Genomic DNA, 21,727 nt, shown 5'->3' on the forward strand with positions numbered 1-21,727 from the left:
TAGATATAAGAGTAATACATGGATACATGGAGAGAGAGAGAAAGAATTAAACGATTTAGATATTGAGTAGATACATGGATACATGAAGAGAGAGAGAAAGATTAGATTTGGAAATAGTGAAGAGAAAAAAAAAATCTGTGAATAGAATTAAACTACTCGACATAATTAAACTATTTAGATATGGGAGTAAAATTAAACCAACTGCTTAAAAATTTATAAAATTAAACTCCTTCCACGAAGTGATCAAAAGAATTAAATTTAAATGGCCGATAAAATTAAACCAACTGCTTAAAAATTTATAAAATTAAACTCCTTCCAGGAAGTGATCAAAAGAATTAAATTTAAATGGCTTAAAATAATTAGATACGGAGGTAGATTGAACAACACAAGAGAATTAGAGTTCAAAGAAAAAAAAAAAACAAAAGAGAAGATTTTATGAGAGAAAAGAAAATTAGAACGGGTTGAATAATTAGATATGGAGGTAGAATTGAACGACATTAGAGTTCAAAGAAAAAAAAAACAAAAGAGAAGATTTTAGGAGAGAAAAAAAATTAGAACGGATTGAAAATGGCAAGTACTGTTCATATGGCAAGTACCGTAAACAGAATTAAAATATAACATAGAAGAGAAATAAGTGAGGGAAGGAAAATGGAAAATATGAGAAATTATTATCTTTGTATGTATAGGATATAACATTAAAGGTTGAATTATACAAGCCACTTGAAATATTAATAAAATTATATTGACATATTATTAATTTAAGTTTTAAGTTTTATTATCCTATATAATTTAGAAACAATAAAAACATGGAATTCGATTTTTATTGAGACCGTTTAGAGCCGTATTTCACATGGTTAGTTGGATTATAAATTAAAATGTGAAATACTAACAAGAGGTGACAGTTCTAGACCATGAGACATTCCAAAAATTGAACTTAATAACCCTTAAGCTTAAGCATTTCATTTATTGAGGGGAACCCCTTGATTTTTGCCTGTCTCCTTTAGAATCTATTTCAATTCTTAGTTCTTATCTAGTTTAGTTATTGAGACAATTGAAAAAGATTTTTACTTGTTGAGGGAATCCTTTGTCCATGCCTTTAATCATTGGGTTTATCCCTCAGAACCGTATAAGAAGTTTTCTCCTCGTACCGGCTCGAGGAAATTACCTATTAAAATGTCACATTAATGGAAGTACAATTAAGAATTAAGGTCTTTTAATTCTACTTATCAACAAAAGAATTAAGAATCTGTCTCTTAGACCTCTAGCACCAAATGCTAGAATCATACAACTAGACCAACAATATTCTTACCATTATTAGTTAATGTCTTGCTTTAAAGTATATTCTTACCATTATTATTTATCATATTCTTCTTTTATCCTTTCCATTTGCTTCAAACGTCTTTATTATTTTCTACTCTATAAATCATTATATTTTGCACTACTACCTCCAAACTCATATATTTGAATCAGAATCATTTTAGTGAAGGATTGTAATTCCTTATGCCATTTAATAGTGTTATTGAATGAAACTTTTCAAAGACATTTTTTAAAAGAAGACGTTCGAGACGCTCGTAAAGTTACATCTAATAAAGCAACTGCTTTGGAGGTTAGACCTCATAGTTTCACTTCATATGTTTTACACATTTTTTCACATCACTTTAGCATGGCCTATATTGAATGATCTTGTTATTTGATGGGAACTTTTTATATTGAAAAATGTTATTTGTTTTCATGTCACTTTGTTAAGATGCCAAACTATTCGAGAACTTGAGGAATTAATGTTTGATTTCTTACTTATTTGGCCCCTTTCACGTGGATATAAACCTCTAACAAATAGATAATATTTTTATAAACTTTCCGATTTATATTTTATAGTTTGAACTTTTAAAATATCTAATATATTGTTGCTTTAATATTTGTGTTAAGTTAATACTCACAAACATAAAATAAGTTCCACGAAATTTGAATTTGGGTTACTTAATTCAGAGTCCAATGTCCTAACCAACTAGACCATGAGACCACAAATGTTTATAAAATTTGTGTGTAATAAATCTTTGAACTTTAAAAAATAAATTGTATTTTCGTATACTTTCAAAACTTTGAAAATGATTAATGTGTCCCCATTTTTTTAGTTTTGTATTTGATAGGTTTCAACACATTAAAATCAATTAATTGATTAGATCACGTGTATAATTATTCTATCATTCTTTTTCAGCCCTACGATAAAAAATATGGTTAAAAAAGTTTGAAATAAGTATTCCGATTATTGGATTTGGGACCCTATCATCTTTATTTCCGTCATTTATTTGATCTTTCAAATATTATTAATGAAGAAATGGATATTAATATAATCCATGTGCAGTATTCTTATCATACATTTTAGTTTTAAAAACATGCAAAATTTGATTATTCTAAAATTATTTATACTACTAGGTGTAATGACCATTGACAAGAGAAATAAATTTATGTAAAGTTTTCGTTTCTTGGTTTACCTGCTTATCCTTATCCAATGACCACCAAATTTCATATATAACATCAACATGCTATAAGATGCTCAACATTAGAATTTCATATGCAGAGGAGTTCATTTAGTGGGTTGTTTTAACGTTACTTAAATCTCGAGTAATTTGCTAAGTTTGTTTTTTGAGTTTTTCTTTCATATATCTTTAATTTATATTTGGTTTAGGGTTCATATGAAAACCCAAGCGATTGCTACAAGTATTTCTTAAGAAAAGTTCAAGATGGCTACTTACCTCGTTGTCGACATTCAAGACTTCCGTTCTTGAGCTTCCAATATTCGAATTACCTCAAATTTTCTTCCACAGAATTCTGATTGGGTCTAGTTTCTAGAACAATAAATTTTTCATCATATTTGGTCCGTAAGGGAGTTCAAATTAGGAAAACTCAAGAAAAGGTAGGAAGTTTGAGCCTCTCATCTCTCACTTTTTAGCTCTTCCATCGATCGCACACATAATTGTCCTTGAGATAGCAGACTAACATATGTCGGCTTGGAGAAATCGTCCACAAAACCTATTGTTAACTGTTAAAAATATCCTTGCTAAATGAGGTCCCCTCATCGAGATTCCATAATCCAATGTCGAAATGTAGGATAGATTGTCAGTTGATCCATCTGTGCTACAACTCTTTGCTCATCACTACTATCTTCACTTGCTTAAAATCTATCTGCACTCGTGGTTCTCTATTCATCATGGCCGACAAGTGTGCCGTCGTTCAGCTTAGGGCATCAATGACTATGTTTTCATTTGGGATGGTATTGGATGTCTATATCGTAGTCTTTCACCAGCTCTAGCAATCTTTTTTATCTCATGTTCAGTTCCTTTTGGGTGAAAAAACTACTTCAAGATCTTATGGTCAATGTAGATATGAGTATTTTCTCCATACAAGTGGTGCCCACAGATTTTAAGTGCCAACACCATTGCAACCAACTGACACGAGGTATAGACAATCATCATTCTATGTGGCCTCAATACACATCCTAACCCTTTATTACAAGCATCATTATAAATCACATATAATCCTGAGCTCTCCTGGACCATGGGCACTAGAGCCAACGATAACCACTATTTCATATCTTGGAAGCTGGCCTCATACGCATCATTCCATATAAACGGAACACCCTTCCCAGTCAACTACGTGAGCAGTGAAGCTATCTTAGCAAAATCTTCCACGAACTAGTATCCTACGAATTCCAGACGAGCCCACTTAGTGACAGCTTCCACTATTGCGATGTCTACTCAAACCTCATCCTTCACACCACGTGTCCTAAGAATGGGTCATAACACAGCCAAAATTCACACTTGCAGAACTTGACAAACAACTTATTTCTCCCAAGATCGAGGACCTTCAGAAGATAAACCTTGTGTTCTTGATCTGTTTTCGAGGACACGAGGATGTCGTGTATGAACACGATGACACACGTGTCAAGAAATCCCTTGAATACCTAAATCATCAACTCCATGAATACCATGGGGGCGTTGGTGAGAACAAACGAACTAACCACAAACTCATAGTGATCCTACCTCGTTCGCAATGTTGTCATGGGTACATCTCCATCTCCCTCTCTAGTCTTAATTTGGTAGTATCGTAATTGAGATATATCTTGAAAAACATAGTCTGATTTCATAGTTGGTTTAAGCTGCTCTGTGAAACATGCCTCACGCGGTTTCCTTCAACTCTAAGGGCCATGGACACTAGGCCTTCGCCCAAAGTCCATAGCCCAACTTCCTACTTGGAATGGACAGGATGAAAACTACTCCAACAACCCTAACCAATGGGCTGAGCCAACCTCCAACTACATTGTTGCCCCCATATAGGTTACAAGCTCATATTACCAAGCTCGGCGATTTAATTAAGACAATGACTACTTTATAAAAACTACATCAAATTTTAAATCTTTTAATGTGGGATTGTTGTAGCGGAGAAATCTATCATATTTACATGTAAAATAGATAAATGCATTTATTCAGAACAAATGGCTTGCTCGATGTCCATAGTCCAAGCCACCAAAAATATATGTAAAAAAAAAAAAAGTGGACGTCAGGATGAGGATTGCAACAAAAAATATAAGAGGTTGAGGTTTATATTGGGCCTAGGAGAATCGACCTACTATCCTTCCACCGACAAGAGCGAAAGGTTAAACTTTAAGGGCCATGAACACTAGCCCTTCGCCCAAAGCCCACAGCCCAACTCCCTAACTTGGAATGGACAGGCCAAAGAACAACCCCAGCAACCCAAACCAATGGGCTAAGCCAACCTCCAACCATTTTGTTGCCCCTATATGGATTACAAGCTCACATTACCAAGCTCAGCGATTTCCTTAAGACAATGACTACTTTATGAAGACTACATCCAATTTTAAATCTATCAATGTGGGATTGTTGTAGCACAGAAATGTATCATATTTAGAGGTAAAATAGATAAATGCATTTATTCAAAACAAAAGGCAAGCTCCATGTCCATTGTCCAAGCCACCAAAAATATATGTAAAAAAAAAAAAAAAAAAAAAAAGTGGATGTCAAAAAGGTTACACTGCTCTGTGAAACCAACCGGACTAGCCAAAGAACAACTCCAACAACCTTAACCAATTTGGGCTAAGCCAACCCCTCCAACCACTTTGTTGCCCCCGTATGGGTTACAAGCTCACATTACCAAGCTCGACGATTTCCTTAAGACAATGACTACTTTATGAAGACTACATCCAATTTTAAATCCATCAATGTGGGATTGTTGTAGGTGAGAAACCTATCATTCTCACCTCTCCGAACACTCTTAAGGTCTCAAATTTTCATATTTTTATGCAATTACAACATATTCATATTTACAAGTAAAATAGATTAATACATTGATTTAAAACAAATTCGTTGACAATTATAGACATTCAAATATTCCTATAAAAATTGAGCCAAAAAAATTTGGAAAGTTTTAAAGTTACATTTATGAAATTGGAAAAAAGTAGTTGGCAAGCTCGATGTCCTTAGTCCAAGCCACCAAAAATATATGTAAAAAAATTGGATGTCAGGCTGAGGACTATCCAGAGAGGTCTATATTGGGTCTAGGAGAATTGACCCGGTATCCTTCCACCGACAAGACCGGAAGGTTACACTCCTTTGTGACCATTGAGAATTTCGTGAGAACCACTCGAAAAGTCGTTCAATTTTATGAAAAACTAAAGAGGTTCGGTTTTAGGTTGATGTGGTCGGTTCAGTTCAACTGGCCACGTCATCGTCTCTTCCTCCCGCAAGGGAAGGACACGACTCATGGCGTTGCTCCTCCGTTTGAAAACGGAGTTCGCCAGCTCATTCCAGAGCATTTCTCCCCTCGATTCCTTCATAAAACATAAAGATGAACTGTCAAGGAAGAGTTTGGGATAGATATCTCACCTGCTCGTGAACTACAACGTAAGTTAAAGACGTTCAAAGTCGGGGGAAACTCGTTTTGTTGTCGGAGTAAACCTAGGAGGTGTTGTTATTAGTTACGACGATGCAGACACTGTCAGACAACACCTCCTCACCAAAGATCCTCTTTACACCTTTCTTAAACTAAAGACATAATTCTTAGAGGTTGTTTGGGCGTGGTTGAGGCGAATTTTGAGTTCCTTCCCTCGGTCTACAACTTAACCTAGAACACGATTTTTCCGTTGGTCAGCTCAAACTAGGCCATCAAACATGTTCCATTTAATCCCCTCAAGCTCTTGGAAACATCAATTTTTTATTTTAAGTGCCGTAAATAAGAATTCGAATATCGTCCCCAAAACTTACCGATATCGAATTTCTTCGGTTACGCTTGTTCTTAAGGTTGTCTACCTTTGAGGCCTTCTTCAAAAATGATCCTTAGTTGTGTAGAAATTAATTGGGAATGGATTTGTTCATCGAAAATGTCTATAGCTTCGGATTGGATTTCAAGCTTTCTGATCAGGGCTTTACCGACGTTAATTTTTAATTAAAGTCGTTGGATATGTGAGTTGTGAGTGTTCTAGACCCTCCCCAATTTTGGAGGAGATTGGAGCTTGAGAAATGAGTCCCATTTTTTTATGAAAATCTTTCTCTATAAAATGTTACAATTCTTGTTCCCCATTTTTTTAAGAAAATCTTTCTCGATAAAATGTTACAATTCTTGTTCTTTGAAAACCTTTGAATTCTTATTCTTGGGTGTTGGATAAAATGTTACCATTCTTGTTGTTTGAAAACAATTCTTGTTCTTTGAAAACCTTTGAATTCTTATTCTTGGGTGTGTCCCATTTTTTTTAAGAAAATCTTTTTCGATAAAATGTTACAATTCTTGTTCTTTAAAAACCTTTGAATTTTTATTATTGGGGTTAGATAAAATGTTACAATTCTTGTTCTTCAAAAACCTTTGAATTCTTATTCTTGGGTGTTACCATTCCATACTCGTAACAGATTAATAATGTTTTATTTCTTATGTCCCTATTCATGTGAACTTTCAAACTTATATCTTATAGATTTTCTGCTCACAAATAGAAAATAAGTTCCCACCAAAATTTGAACTCTTATTGGATAAAATGTGAACTTTCAAACTTATATCTTATATCTTATTCTTGGGTGTGTCCCATTTTTTTTAAGAAAATCTTTTTGGATAAAATGTTACCATTCTTGTTTTTCAAAAACCTTTAAATTCTTATTCATAAAAAAATCTCCATTTCTAAGGGTAGAAATCCCAACTTGATAGCTTCATTTTATTCATAAAAAATCTCCATTTTACGTAGTACTTTCAACTCTTCAAATGCTTACTAAATGATTAAGTGGCCATAATTAGTGAGTTACTCCCACTCCCATTTAACCCTAAAAAAAAAAAAAAAAAAAAAGTTAGGACCACTTTGACGAGTAACAAGTTATGGAATTATAATTATAAATAAAGTTTGCAAATAAATTATCAATTAAGTGCTATATATAGCAACTTCATCCTCCCCTCCAACCGAGTAAATATTCACTTTCGAAACTTCAAATGATCCTTACTCAATCAAAACAACTTGTAACACATGAAATGGAGGTTGAATCGAGTCTATCCAATTTTATAAATGAAAAATGAATGTTTGTTGAATATTCTTGGCCTTAGATTGTATAATAAGTCTAGTTGAAACATTTGGAACATCATGATACTTATTAGAGGGCCATGAATAAACATTTGTAACACCCCAAACTTACTGCTAGCAGATATGTCCTCTTTAGGCTTTCCCTTTCGGGCTTCCCCTTAAGGATTTTGAAACCCATCTACTAGGGAGAGGTTTACACACTCTTCTAAAGAGTGTTTTGTTTCCATCTCCAACGAACGTGGGATCTCACAATTCACCCTCCTTCAAGGCCTAGTGTCCTCACTAGCACTAGTTCCTCTCTTTAATTGATGTGGGATCTTACAATCAACCCCCTTTGAGACCCAGCATCTTTGTTGGCACTCGTTCTTCTCTCCAATTGATATGAGATCTCACAATCCACCCCCTTCGGGGCTAGCGTCCTCGCTACTGCTGGTTCCTCTCTCCAATCAATGTGGGATCTCAGCATCACTCCCGCTAGTAAAGTCAAATTTTCAAGTTTTGTTTTGTTTTGAACGAGACGAGTAAGTAACCCTGCTGGTGGGTATAATCTCAGGACTTCGTTCAATATCATCGTAACCTAAATGTTGGGAATAACATAAAGTTTAACCAATGAAATAATAAAATAAAAAAATGAAAATATATAGAAGAGAGTCTTACTCACAATTTTTAGGCGATTTAAACCATCAAAATCTGGTTTGTTGTTACCAAAGACTTGTAGGACCTCTTCCCTTGCTAGATCTTACCATTTTGTGTATGAGCTCAATAAAACCATAGTCCAAACTAGTAGCATTGCTGTGGTTTCTTGGCCAGCAAGGTAAAAGATTCTACATTCTTCTACTACATCTTTGATACTCATTGTGATATCGTTGTTTTCGTGCTCTTGAATTTCTTTCAAATTTGATTCGAAGAGGATGCTTAATAGATCAGTATGCATAGCTTCACCGACCATCATACCCCTTTGCCTTTTGTTGATAACGCCCAAGAGCAACGTTTTTAATTCTTTGCTCATCTTTTTCATTCTATTGTTTGACTTCATTGGTACAAACCTGCACAAACGTTATAATAAGATGTTATACGAAATTTCATAAATATTGTTTCTATGAGATCTCACATTTGGAGAGAGAAATGAGTGCCAGCAAGGATGTTGGTCCCGAAGGAGATGGATTGTGAGATCTCACATTGGTTGGAGAGGGGAACAAAACATTTTTTTATAAGGGTGTGGAAACCTCTTTGCGAGTTTTAAAAACCTTGAGAGGAAGCCTAAAAGTGAAAGCCCGAAGAGGACAATATCTGTTAGTGGTGGGCTTGGGCCGTTAGAAATGGTATCAGAGCTAGACACTAGGCGGTGTACCAACGAGAACGTTGGCCCCAAAGGAGGGTTGATTGTGAGATCCCACATCGATTGGAAAGAGGAACAAGTGTCAGTGAGAACGTTGGGCCCCAAAGGAGGGTTGATTGTGAGATCCCACATCGATTGGAAAGAGGAAGAAGTGTCAGTGAGGACGCTGGACCCTAAAGGGGGTGGATTGTGATATTCCACATCGCTTGAAGAGAGAAACGAGTGCCACTGTAACGACCCAAAATTTTCTACTTAATTTAAGGTCGCTACTGTATACGTACCATAAACATTGAATGCGGAAGACTTCATTTGAATTCCATAAAACATAACTTTTAGCTTAAAACACAGCCATGGACTTACGTGTTTCGAAAATCTCTTTAAAACAACACAACAAAAGACCCGAAATAAAATAAGTAAGCGTTTAAGTTTAAAACATCCTATTCTATCCTAAGTCTAAGAAAATAAATACCACTATCCTATGCATGTGCCATGATCTCGAGTTGCGGTCGTCATCAGCAGTACAGGAATGCCTTGCCTTAACCTGAAAAATGTAGTAGCACATGGCTTGAGTATTTAAAAAAATACTTAGTAAGTGACCCCACTATTGGGGTTAAATGCAACAATCACATGCAATGAAATGATGGGACCTATCTTTCGTTTCGTTTTCCCTACGGTGCAATCCTAACGGATAATCGTGGACGTGTACCATATACTCTACACACAGCCCATACGTGCGAGTATGGGCTCACCAGCTAGTTCGCACACCGCTGGGCCACAGTCCTTAGCGGGTGGGCATACTCTCGGAGCCCCTTATGCCGGGACCTGTTAAAACTAGAACCGTCACGACAGCGCTTTGCAATGTATAACGATCGTTGTCCTGCCATTGGATGTACGCGTCCATACCCTCGTGATGGGATGAGGGTATCCCCCCAGATGCATGAACACACATAATGCATGAGGTCCCTCTATTTCTACATTTATCTTTAATGACCATAACCCCCCTGTCACGTTCTAGGCTTCATGTCATTCTCATTTTCATTTCACATTTCATACACATTTCTATCGGGGTTATGGTTCCAGACAGTTTACCGTGTTTCATGTCATACAATTCATGTGGTTCACATTCACATATTCCATACAAACATGCCATAATCATTCAAGGACCTCATATCGTTACATGCATTACACATCACATCAGACTAAAAGCATACATAACATACATTCACGTTCACATAACTACGTACTTAAGCACAATAATCTAGCATACAATGTATCATATCATAAACAAGTCATAACGTAAACACTTCATAGTCATATCGTTCTCTAACTTACCATAGCTTTAACGTTCTTATACCTATCACAGACATATCATTACATAACGTATCTTAGTCATATCGTCAATCTCTCCTATCCATAGCACTCCGGTATGTAACCTAACCTTAACGTTTCATGAACGTATCTTACTGCTATCGTTACATTTCGTTTTGTGCATCCTTCTCATATCCTATCTCAAACATATCCTTGAGCACATCGTACCATAATTATTATCATACAAACCACATATTATAACATAACATAACATATAGGAAGCATATCAATCCACAGACAATTCACACAGACACGTGCAGAACCACAGGGCATGTGTCAACATCAAATATAATCATGCCGATAGTAAGGTCACTTACCTGGCTAGCTTAAGTCGTTGTCACGAATATATCTTTAATGAAAGTTCGATTCCGTCCTTTGAAATCCGGGTCAATCTATATGAGCCCATGACATTAGTTTCGGGTTTGAATTCTACAACATTATTTCTCTAATTTACATGGGTCCATTGTTAGAAGTCTTGAAATGTTATATATCTATAATTATATTTTTATTAAAAATCTCAGTTTTCATGCTTACTGTTGTATAAAAAGTAGTTACAGCTAAGTTATTCTAAGCTTTACTATTCTCTGTATTTACCCTCTGTATTTACCTTCCCTTCCATATTTAGGTTTTTAAGTCCCTAAGCTCTTTTTATTTTTATTTTTGATCTGTTGCCTTCTAATTCTGTTCTCATGTATTCCAAATTTATAATGGATCTCTATTTCCAAATCTTTCTATTTCCTTATCTCAGTTTACTCTTGGCCATTCTATCTTTAATCTATTCATTTGGCTACTAATAAAAATTTAATCTAATATTGCTAATCTGGCCTGATTTACTAGAATCGTACACATGATTGACATTTAGTTTCTAACTCAAAGCTAGATCATTGTAATAATTCAATGAAGATCTAATTATAATTTGGTGTGATTTCTAAAAAAAATAGGATAAAAGAAAATGAAGATTTAATATATACCTTATTGATCAGATCTATCTTCACGATCTATCTTCACGTAAATCTCCAGTGAATCTCACCTGGGTAAAGGCCATTCTCATTCTTTTTTTTTTCTCTTAAGTAAATCTGAAGATTATATTTTTCTGTTTCCTTTTTTGTAGTAACTGTTACTTTCGTGAGTACGGATGGGTTGATGAAAGATAATTGTGGGAAGGGATGAGAGGTTAGTGGAGAGAAGTGGGGAAAGATTTTTTTTTTTTTTTTTAATTAATTAATTAATTAATGTATTATTATTATTATTTTAACTATTTTTATTGGTTTATTTCTTTATTTATTTTTGGGCTATTACAGCCACCGAGGACTCTAAGCCCCGAGAGTGGGCGGATTATGAGATCTCACGTTGGTTGGAGAGGGGAACGACTAAGAGTGTGAAAATCTCTCCATAGCGCGTTTTAAAACTTTGAGAAAAATCCCTAAAGGCAAACCTTAAAAAAGACTCATATTCATGTCTAAATGGATTAGGTATTTAAGCAATGAATAAGAATCTATAAATTGAATTGTGTAAGAGTTCACCCCCCATCCTGGTATGTAAACGGTAGATATAGCTTTAACGACTAGATTCTCAGGTTGTTTAAGACGTAAAAAGATCATTTTTCCTTGTTCATAGCTGCATCCAAATTATTCGAGAAATCACATCAGCTGCCAAGTTTTCCAAATGAGGCATCACATCCAATTCATAATATCCATCTTTTGAGACCATTTCTTCCCACTTCCTAATCATCTTAGTGCAACTCTCACACATTGCAGGCACCATGTCGTGTATAACAATTTAAGCATATATATGAACAATTAGACTCCCAAAAATATTGTTGCTCAAAGTTTTTAAACCAATCTAGCGGTTAGTTATAACAGTTCAAGCCAACCATTAGTAGATATTGTCTTCTTCGGAATTTTCATTTCAGGGTTTGTCCTAGAGTTTTTAAAACGCATTTGTTAGAGAGAAGTTTCCACATCCTTGCTTCGTTCTTCTCCCCAATTGATGTGAGATCTCACAAATAGACGCGTTTACAAGAGTGTGGAAACCTCTCCCTAGCACACACATTTTTAAAACCTTTCGGGGAATTCCAAAACAGAAAGCCCAAAGAGGACATTATCTATTAGCGGTGGGATTGGGCTGTTACAAATTGTTTCAGAGCTAGATACTGGTAGTGTGCCAGTGAGGAGAAAGAAACGAGTGTCAGCGAGGACGCTGGGCCCTATAGAAGAGTGGATTGTGAGATTCCACATCGGTTGGAGAGAGGAATGAAGTATTAAGAGTGTGAAATATCTCCCTAGCAGACACGTTTTAAAACTGTGAGGGTGGCGATGATATGTAACGGTCCAAAACGAACAATATCTACTAGCGGTGGGCTTGAGCTGTTACAAGTCGTATTGACACCAACAATTGTACAAAATTAAACTTATAAATACTAACTATGAGTTTATTTATTTATTTTGATATCTAATTACAAGAAGAAAGCATACCTTCAAGTGTTTGAAATGAAAGTCTGGATTGATTATCTTTCTATGTTTAACCCATTTGGGTCCTTCATGACTAGTAAGTCCATCGAAAAGCAACCTTGTAAGAGGGTTGATAGTTGGCTTTTGAATATCATGCATTAAACAAAGTGCAGCTTTGAGTTGATCCGGGTCGATATGGTCCAACCCACATGAACGAATTCTTGTATTTAATATAAACAAACACCCGAAAATATTTGCTAAAACCACTGCATCTAAATGGTGATAAAAGTTCTCAATTAATAGAGGGAAGGACAAAGCTAAGTCTAGTTATGTTTGCTAATTTATAATTAATGGTGACTTTTCTTACGTCTGATAGAGAGAGTTTTTCACACCCTTATAAAAGGTGTTTCGTTATCGACTCCCCAATCGATGTAGGATCTCACACTACACCCCTCTTTGGGGCCCAGCGTCCTCGCTTGCACTCGTTTCTTTTGTAACGATACTAAATTTTGTTTATAACCTAAGGTCGTTACTGTATACGTATCATGATTATTTAATGTGAAAATACTTCATTCAAACTTTATAATAAAAACATAACCTTCTTCTTACCTATCATTTCTAAAGCCCTTAAATAAAATAATGGGCGTTGAAATAAACAAGAAATAACATAAAGTAAAAATGCCTTGTAGTTTGAAAATGCAACTAACCTATACTAACATATAATCTAATAATTCAAATTATGAAACTACCCTAAGCATGGGTCATGGTCTCCTAGGTGCGATGCCACCGTCCACCGAGAGGAGCTTTATCTTTATCTGAAAATGAGAGTAGCACATGGCTAGAATATTTTAAGAAATACTCAATAAGTGATCACCGGTCGGAGTTAAATGCAAGCACATATAATTTCATGAATGAGACCTATCATAACAGTGTATTTTCCTATGGCGGCTATCCTAAATGGGCAATTTGAATGTGTACTTTTCCTACCCATAGTCCATACGTGCAAGCATGGACCCACCAGTCAGTTTGCATACCTGTTGGGCCCCTTTCTGGTCGGGCGAGCATTCTTTGGTAGTTGTTGATGGCGGACACCCGTTAGGAATAACAACCGTCACAAGTGCATTATGATAAATATAAAGATCGTTCCCCTGTCTTGTAGCATACGCGTTCGTACTATCGTGAAGGAGAAGGGGTATTCCTCGATGCAGGAGCACACAATAATGCATGAGATCCCAACATTTTTCCATTTTCATTATCATATAATACAATCCCGTTAGCATTTCCTTCATATCATATCATTTTTCATATTGTTTATCATATCTTTCATGCGTATGTCAGAGATGTATTTCATGTAACTCGTTGTTTTACATGTCCATCATATCATATCATTCATGTCACACATATGTCATATCATAACGTTTTCATGCTTTCAGATATAACAATCCACATCATGCACATATTGTATCATATCATGTATCATAACAGTCACATAGCATATCTCGAGCATGTCTTCAACATATCATATCATAAACATATCAATTCATCAAATACAACATAACATTCACATATCATAATATATACATATCATTTCATAACAGTTTGCATATACAAGCATATAACACGTGTGGAGCCACGAACACATGCCATCATACAACACAAAATTATAATTGAATGATGGTAGGGCCACTTGCTTGGTTGGCCTTAACTGACCTTTTTCCTAATCCGAGTACATTCGCTCCCGTTCCTCGAAATTACTCCAATTATCGTTGGTCATCGTAAGAGGAAGCAATGAACCTACTTTGAACACGCATAATTCCGTCTCTATTTGGTGTTTAAATTTAAGAAAAATATCATGATGTAGTCGAAACTACGATCTACAACTTTGCTAAAGAAACCAAGTTGATTTGAGTTCAAAATTAAAAAAAAATACAAAAATTTAAAACTCAAAGAAGAAAAACCTAATCGGATCTATGTTTTGACGGTTAGAAGGAGAGATGAAGTTTTGGCGTGCCATGTGTCAATCAGCGAGAGGAATGATGCGTGCTATTAGAAGGAAGACACCCATCGGGTGCCGAGTAGAATGATGCAACAAGCGTGGCGTGGAGCGACATGTCTCCACCCAGACGAGGACACGCCGCCTTCTACAATACCGATCTGACCCACGTATTTTGACCCAAACCGATCTGCCACCCACTAACCAACCCGATTCGACCCTTTGTCCAAAGAAAATTGAACTGACTAGCCCACTATCATACCAGAAACCTTGACCTGCGACCCGCGCTTGCAGAATCCTCTCACGCATGGTACTCGCACGTGGCTGTCACGAGAAGAATATGTGACGACGTTTGGTAACGCGTGGCCTGCGAGTGTAAGATGATTTTTGGTCTGTTCCTAGATTTTTATCCTAATTATGATTCTAACTATATTTTTATGTGAAATAGGTCCTAAATGAGGAAAATCACTTCTTTTGGACACCCTCCTAGTGATAAAGAAATATCTCAACATATCTACTTCTCTACATATGGCCCACACATGCAAGCATGGGCCCACTAGGTAGGCTCACACACCCATTGGGCCTGACTCGTCGGGATAGCACTCGCTAACAAGTTGTGCCAGATACTATAGAGGGAAAGGGTAGGCATGACCTCATGACAAACATAAATGTCGTAAATCACTAGTCGTAATGTATACGTTTGTACTCATCATAATGGGAATGTATTATAGTGCACATGACACACAAATATGCATGAGATTCTTATAGCTTTTAATCATGAAATATTATACAAGGCAAGACAAACCTCCATTTATTTATAACATATTAAGTTTGTAAATTATGCTTACATAAATCCTCTACAATATGTAACACATAACATAGTTGTCACGAGAATTAAGCATTATAGAACAGCGTAGCATAGCTTCTATGCATAGCACAACTTATCGTGGCTCACACAACATGTTTCAGCATACCATATCATAGCATGACATAACATAGCACAATATGGAATAACATAGCATAGCATGACATAACACAACATAATATGAGATTATAAAATATATCGTAACATATTGTTCATATATATGACACGTGCAATGGCAATGGGGGATGCATCATCATACATAATACAATTCATCCAACAAAGCCGATCGTGGAGCTACTTACTTGGTTGGCCTAGGCCAAAGTAACTAATTATTCTTGGTACCAGCGTAAATTTGCTCCTTAACGTCCAATTCAACTTCAGATCCATCTTCTTGATGATATGAATTAAAACAAAATCATTGCAAAGATCGGTCACCTTGTATCCTAATTATTGAAGATAAAAGAAATATCTCAACATATCTACTTTAATCTCTTTTGATTTTCCCAAATCAAGTCTCTTGCTACATATTTAAGATTCTTGAAATTAAAAATCATGTGTAGCTGGTTTGGTATAATTTTCATTGAATATTTTAAGGTAAGACATCTTATACAGATGACGATAGCGTCGGTAAGAAGACCATGGAACTAGTGTTAGGGTAGCTGCCTTTATGTCTTTCTGTAGCCATTAGGTTAGAATACGACATTAAATTATATTTCCTTTTTGCTTCAAATGCTACATTATTTACTTTTCAACTTTACAACTAACCCTTTACAAGACTTCCTTGATCTCATGACTTCCCTTATTGTTTTTAGAGAATGTACCGAGGATACTTCCGTCCTGGACAGTAGATCTCTGCATAGAGCTTGAATTGGGTACAAATTCATATCACTTGGCCGACCCGTCACCCTGGACCAATAACCCACGTGCCTACCCAACTTGACCTGGCTTCTAGGTCGCATGCATACTTTACTCTGACTCATTACCAACCCGACCCGATCGTGACCCGCACACGTCCACCTCCCCTGACTCTTAAAGGAAATAAGTGCTTTAATAGAAGTTTTAAAGACAAGATTGTAAAGTGGATAGATAGGCTCCACGAAGTTGGAATAGGGGTTTGATAACTTGGAATAGGGGTTTGATAACTGAGTAAATATTCTTTTGAACTTCCAAGCTTTTATGTACCTCCCTTTTGCCTTACAATAGAGAAGGAGAAAAACAGTAAATATAAAGGGTAAAAAGAAACACAGTCAAGCAAATAATAATAATCTTAACCACACTAAACAGATGCAAAGGAAATTGTGAAACAAACAATATCAAATGAAGTTATATCACAACTAATGGTATCTATCATAGATTCGAGGTATATAGCTCTTGTTGTTCATAGACTTGGGTAGCTAGCTTAGCCTACGTAATGGTTAACTGGTGTCCAAGATTGAGGTGCTATATCATAGAACTCTCTCTTTGTCATGAGGATGCATGAGTGTGTGCTCGCTTGTAGTCATCCATGGAATGTTAGTTGGTGAACTCTTTCCATATGATCACAAGTCACCGAAGGTTGGGGGAGCAACCCCTGTGTGTGCCAACTCCATTGAGTACCCTCATAATCCATGCCTTCCCATATGACGGATCCACCGTGCAGGGTAATCAAACTAGACTATTAGGAGTTGATTTTACTAGCATGCATGCATATCCAAGCTATCCCTACAAATATTACTTGCCTAGAAATTGAATGGATAGTTACATGATTTGTCTCATGCCTTCCGAGTTCAATTACGGCTGAAAAGTCACAAAAAATTCTTGAAGTTCTCTGTTGGATTCTAATTGAGACAAAAAAAATTGGTTAGCATTAAAATCGGCACAGAAACGGAGAAATGACACATGTCCGTGGGTTTCTTCCTTCTTACTACAATTTTTTCAGAAATCATAAGTATTTCATTCCAATCTATTTTCTTTTCATTTTCGTAACTCTTGATTCATAACTCAAAATAATTTGGTTTTTCATCAATATTGAAGATTTCTAATAAAACTAACTCTTGTGAGCCAATAATTACCCTCTTCTTATTACCTTTGTATAAGAAACGATAATTCCTTCGTAATGAGTACCGTGCACGACTCTTGGCATAAAAACTATTATCGATTAGGATTTAGTCTCGCACAAAACCCTCACTATTCCAATTAAATCATATCAATCAAAAGATTAGTGAATTAGAGAGCCGCTTCTAACTTGTTAACTTTTATAAATTATTATCAAATAGAATCTAGATCTGACATGAAATCTTCTCTTGCATCTCAATGAAGTTAGTAACATGTATTCGAGATACGATAATTGTCGTCCTTGGTCGAGCATGACTATGTTAAGAGATATTTAACTATCTCCCACGTGCTTTTAGTACTCGAATCATGTTTAGTTTTTTTTTTTTTTTTTTTTTTTTTTTTTTTTTTTTTTTTTTTTTTTTTTTTTTTTTGAAGTGTATGATTATCCCTAAATTACATAAGGCTCTGCCTAACTTTTTTCCTTGTATCGTTACTAGAATAGTGATCATTCATGGGTCCTTCTCGTTCAATGGGATTTTATTCTTAAGGATTGCACTACATTCTTCATTCATTGCTAGATATTGAATTCCTCAAATTTCTTTCGTGTAGTAAAAATGCCCTTCAAAAACTTAACGTACTTGCTTTGTGGTGTTGTTTAGATTATTTAGAAGGTTTTCATTTGTATGCAATGAGGTATTTTGTTATTGGAAAATTTTCTCAGTAATTTCTTGAACCTTTCTCATGCCTCACTCAACGTCTCATCGTCAAATTGTTGAAAAACTACTTCTCAGCCCATGAGTTAATTGTTCCTAGAGGCAAAGTCTATAACCAAGATTTTGTGGGATCCCTTAATGAGTAGGAAAATAGACTTAATCTGATCCATTCCTGATTGACTCCTTGAAACTTGGACGGGTCACTTACACCAACCTATGATTTTAAGTGTAAATGAGGATCCTCGGAAGAGAACCCATGAAGTTATAATGGAAATTGTTATAAGGTTTTATAGACTTAAAGAAGTATTCATTAAAATTTAGACAAAAGCCCGTCTAGCTCAGTTGGTAGAGCGCAAGGCTCTTAACCTTGTGGTCGTGGGTTCGAGCCCCACGGTGGGCGTTTTTGTTTTAGTTTTTCACATTTTAGTAAAAATGTTATTGACCATTTTATTTTCCAAAGATTACTTTGAAATGTTAAGCATATGTTTTAGTACTCATTATTTAAAAACAATATATTTAACCATTTACGTTTTAATATTTTCCAAAAATTACTTTGAAATGTTAAGCATATGTTTTAATCCTTAAACATGTTTAGTTTATGAAAAACAATTTATTTAACTATTTATGTTTCAACTATTTATGAAAAACTTTTCTTATATAATATTTAGAGAATGAATGTCAAATAATATATCATTAAATTAGACATTCTATGAAAATCTTTATGGATACCATCTAAATTGACCTACTACTTCTTAAATCTCAAATATGTAAAATGACCGAAATGTCCCCCGGGCCTTTTAAAGTATTTTATGATCTAAACACTCTCCAAATGACTTACTACTTATTATAAGACTTATTCCTAAGAACATACAGATTGTTGAGATTTATGCCCTAAAGCCTCGTAATTCATTATTTAGTTTTTAACTATAATTTTATTATTTTATTTGTAATTTAATTGTTATTCATGGTATGAAAATCCAAGGTATTAATGTAATCTTGAACAATATGTGGTTGACATACAAGAGGATCGTGTTCAAGTAATAACCTAAAGAGTCTATAGTATATGGATAAGGTTGGGTGCCTTATCCTGGTAACACTGTTGATACGGCCCACTTTGTAATTGTTACAAATGGTTTGATCCAGCTGTAATTATGGACAACTCGTGAAGGATCGACTTGCTTGTAATGATTATATCAATGGACATAACTTGTTTTCTCCTAAAGGATGATACTTGTTTTTGGCAGTCAATTTGATTAACATCAAATGGAATAAAATGAAAAGACTAGTAAAAGGTAATTCTCTAAACGTTGGAGTTAATTACTTTACATGTGTGTGGATCTTGCTTTTCAGCCAAGATAATCATTGACTTTTATTGAAGAAGGCTACACGACAAAAGATATTTTTACTAAAGGCAACTTAGTCTATTTTTTGAAATGTTTAAAATAAATAAATAAAAGAGACTAAAATTGAAATCTATTTATGTAAATCTATCCAGACATTATGATCAGATCATAATGAATAGTACTAAAATTAGTGGATAGAAAGTTGAATTGATTTCCTAACTCTAACCATGATACAATTTTATAAAATTGTCTATGAAATAGGGATTGCATAGTGGACATGATTGCCTTCAAAATTGTTTAGGATTATGGGAATGTAGTAAACTTAGTTTACAACACTTCAATAATTGTAATCAAGCATATATACTGAGAAAAATATGTACGTAATCATGCCTAAGTGTAGAAAAAGAGAACCAAAATAGTTTTTGTTTAATTCTAAATAGAAAAAGATATTTGTATGGCAAATGTAATTTTTTAAAGGATCCTTTGATAAGGTGAGATAGTGTTAATTAAACAGTTCCAAGTGAAGCTGTTGAGCATTATTGGGAGTGAGTCCCACATTTAGTAATTTAGGAATGATCATGGGTTTATAAGCCAGGAATATTATCTCCATTGGTACGAGGCCTTTTGGGAAGCCCAAAGCAAAGCCATAAGAGCTTATGCTCAAAGTGGACAATATCATACCATTGTGGAGAGTCGTGATTCCTAACATGGTATTAGAGCCATGCCCTAAACTTATCTATGTCAATAGAATCTTCAAATATCAAACAAAGAATTGTGAGGCTCGAAGGTGTTCAATGAATAAGGGCCCAATGTTTTATATATTCCAAGTGGCGTAATCTGAAACCTGAATCCAAGACTTCTTATGTTCCAAGTGATGTAGTCTGAAGACCTACAGACAAAGATTATGTTCCAAGCGATGTAGTAATAGTCATGAACATATTGTACCAGGGGAGTTTTAGGGGTTTCTTGAGTTTCTTAGTTTGAGAACCTTGATCCTCAATTCTTGAGTTGTACCTCGTATTCTTCTTGTCTTAATGGATATAGGGCTTGTGTTGGTCTTTTACTCGGTTCTTGTCTTTAGAGCATTCTCTTAGTTTCTTGGGTCTTTTAGTTCTTATTATTGAGGCACAAGTCATATCTTAAACTACTCATAAATCATGAACTCAGAATAGTAACATGCATGAATCATTCAAAGTATCATAAAGTCATAACATGTTTCTTAAAAATTCTAGTTATGAGTCATTAAGGGTATTCCTTTAAGCCTTAACTTATATCCCTAACTTTGTTTAATTTCTAAATTTTATAAAAAACAAGCTTGATACATTGAACATGTCATTATAACCTTGTAAGTAGGCCTCTTAAGTCATTTCTAAAAATTTTGAGCCTTGAAATATCTTAAAGTAATTAGAGGTACTTTAGTCATTTAATCACTGAGCCCTATTGTAAAATTTTATGACACTTAGTCATTTGGTTCTTGAACTAAGGTAAACCATGTAGGAGTATTTTGGTCATTTTGCACTATTTCTTAGTTTGGCTACTTATCCTTATTCATTGGCCACAAAACTTTATGTACCTCCTTAATATTTCATAAAATGCTTAGTTTGGGCTCTTAACTAATGGTTCTTAGTATTTTTGTTTCATATTCCCATAATCTATACTTAACTCAAACTTCATGCTAAAATTCAAATGATTTGTACAAGTATTTCTTAAGAAAAGTTCAAGACTGGCTACTTACCTCATCGTCGTTGTTCGGGACCTCCGTTCTCAAGTTTTTAATGGAATCACTAAGAAAAAAAAATTAAGGGAGGGTTTCATGCAATTCATCTAACATATCGTGTAGTCTGGAAATAGGGTGTTGATACTTTACCATGATTATATTGATGGCTCTACAATCCACACATATGCGCCAAGTTTCATCTTTCTTTGGCACCAATAAGATTGATACAGAATATGAACTCAAACTTACTTGTATATACCCCTTTTCCATGAGCTCCTCCGCTTGTCATGATTTTTTTTAGTCTCAATTGGATTGACTTCGTAAGCTGGCCTACT

General features: G+C 35.1%; 1 non-coding gene and 2 pseudogenes across 1 annotated transcript; 1 reads left to right on the forward strand and 2 right to left on the reverse strand.

Annotated features, from left to right (window-relative positions):
• The window catches only part of LOC147787080 (cytochrome P450 CYP72A219-like), a 54,055-nt pseudogene extending 39,554 nt beyond the window's left edge, over positions 1-14,501 (reverse strand).
• Positions 4,578-4,830, reverse strand: LOC147787082 (signal recognition particle RNA; annotated as a pseudogene).
• Positions 14,502-18,659: 4,158 nt separating the features above from the next.
• On the forward strand, positions 18,660-18,732 carry TRNAK-CUU (transfer RNA lysine (anticodon CUU)). Its single transcript has one exon. It is a non-coding gene; the product is annotated as a tRNA-Lys (tRNA).
• The last annotated feature ends 2,995 nt before the right edge of the window (positions 18,733-21,727 follow it).

The sequence above is a fragment of the Cucurbita pepo genome, chromosome 18 (genome assembly GCF_057944985.1).
Source record: "Cucurbita pepo subsp. pepo isolate OVF chromosome 18, ASM5794498v1, whole genome shotgun sequence".
NCBI classification, from domain to species: domain Eukaryota; kingdom Viridiplantae; phylum Streptophyta; class Magnoliopsida; order Cucurbitales; family Cucurbitaceae; genus Cucurbita; species Cucurbita pepo.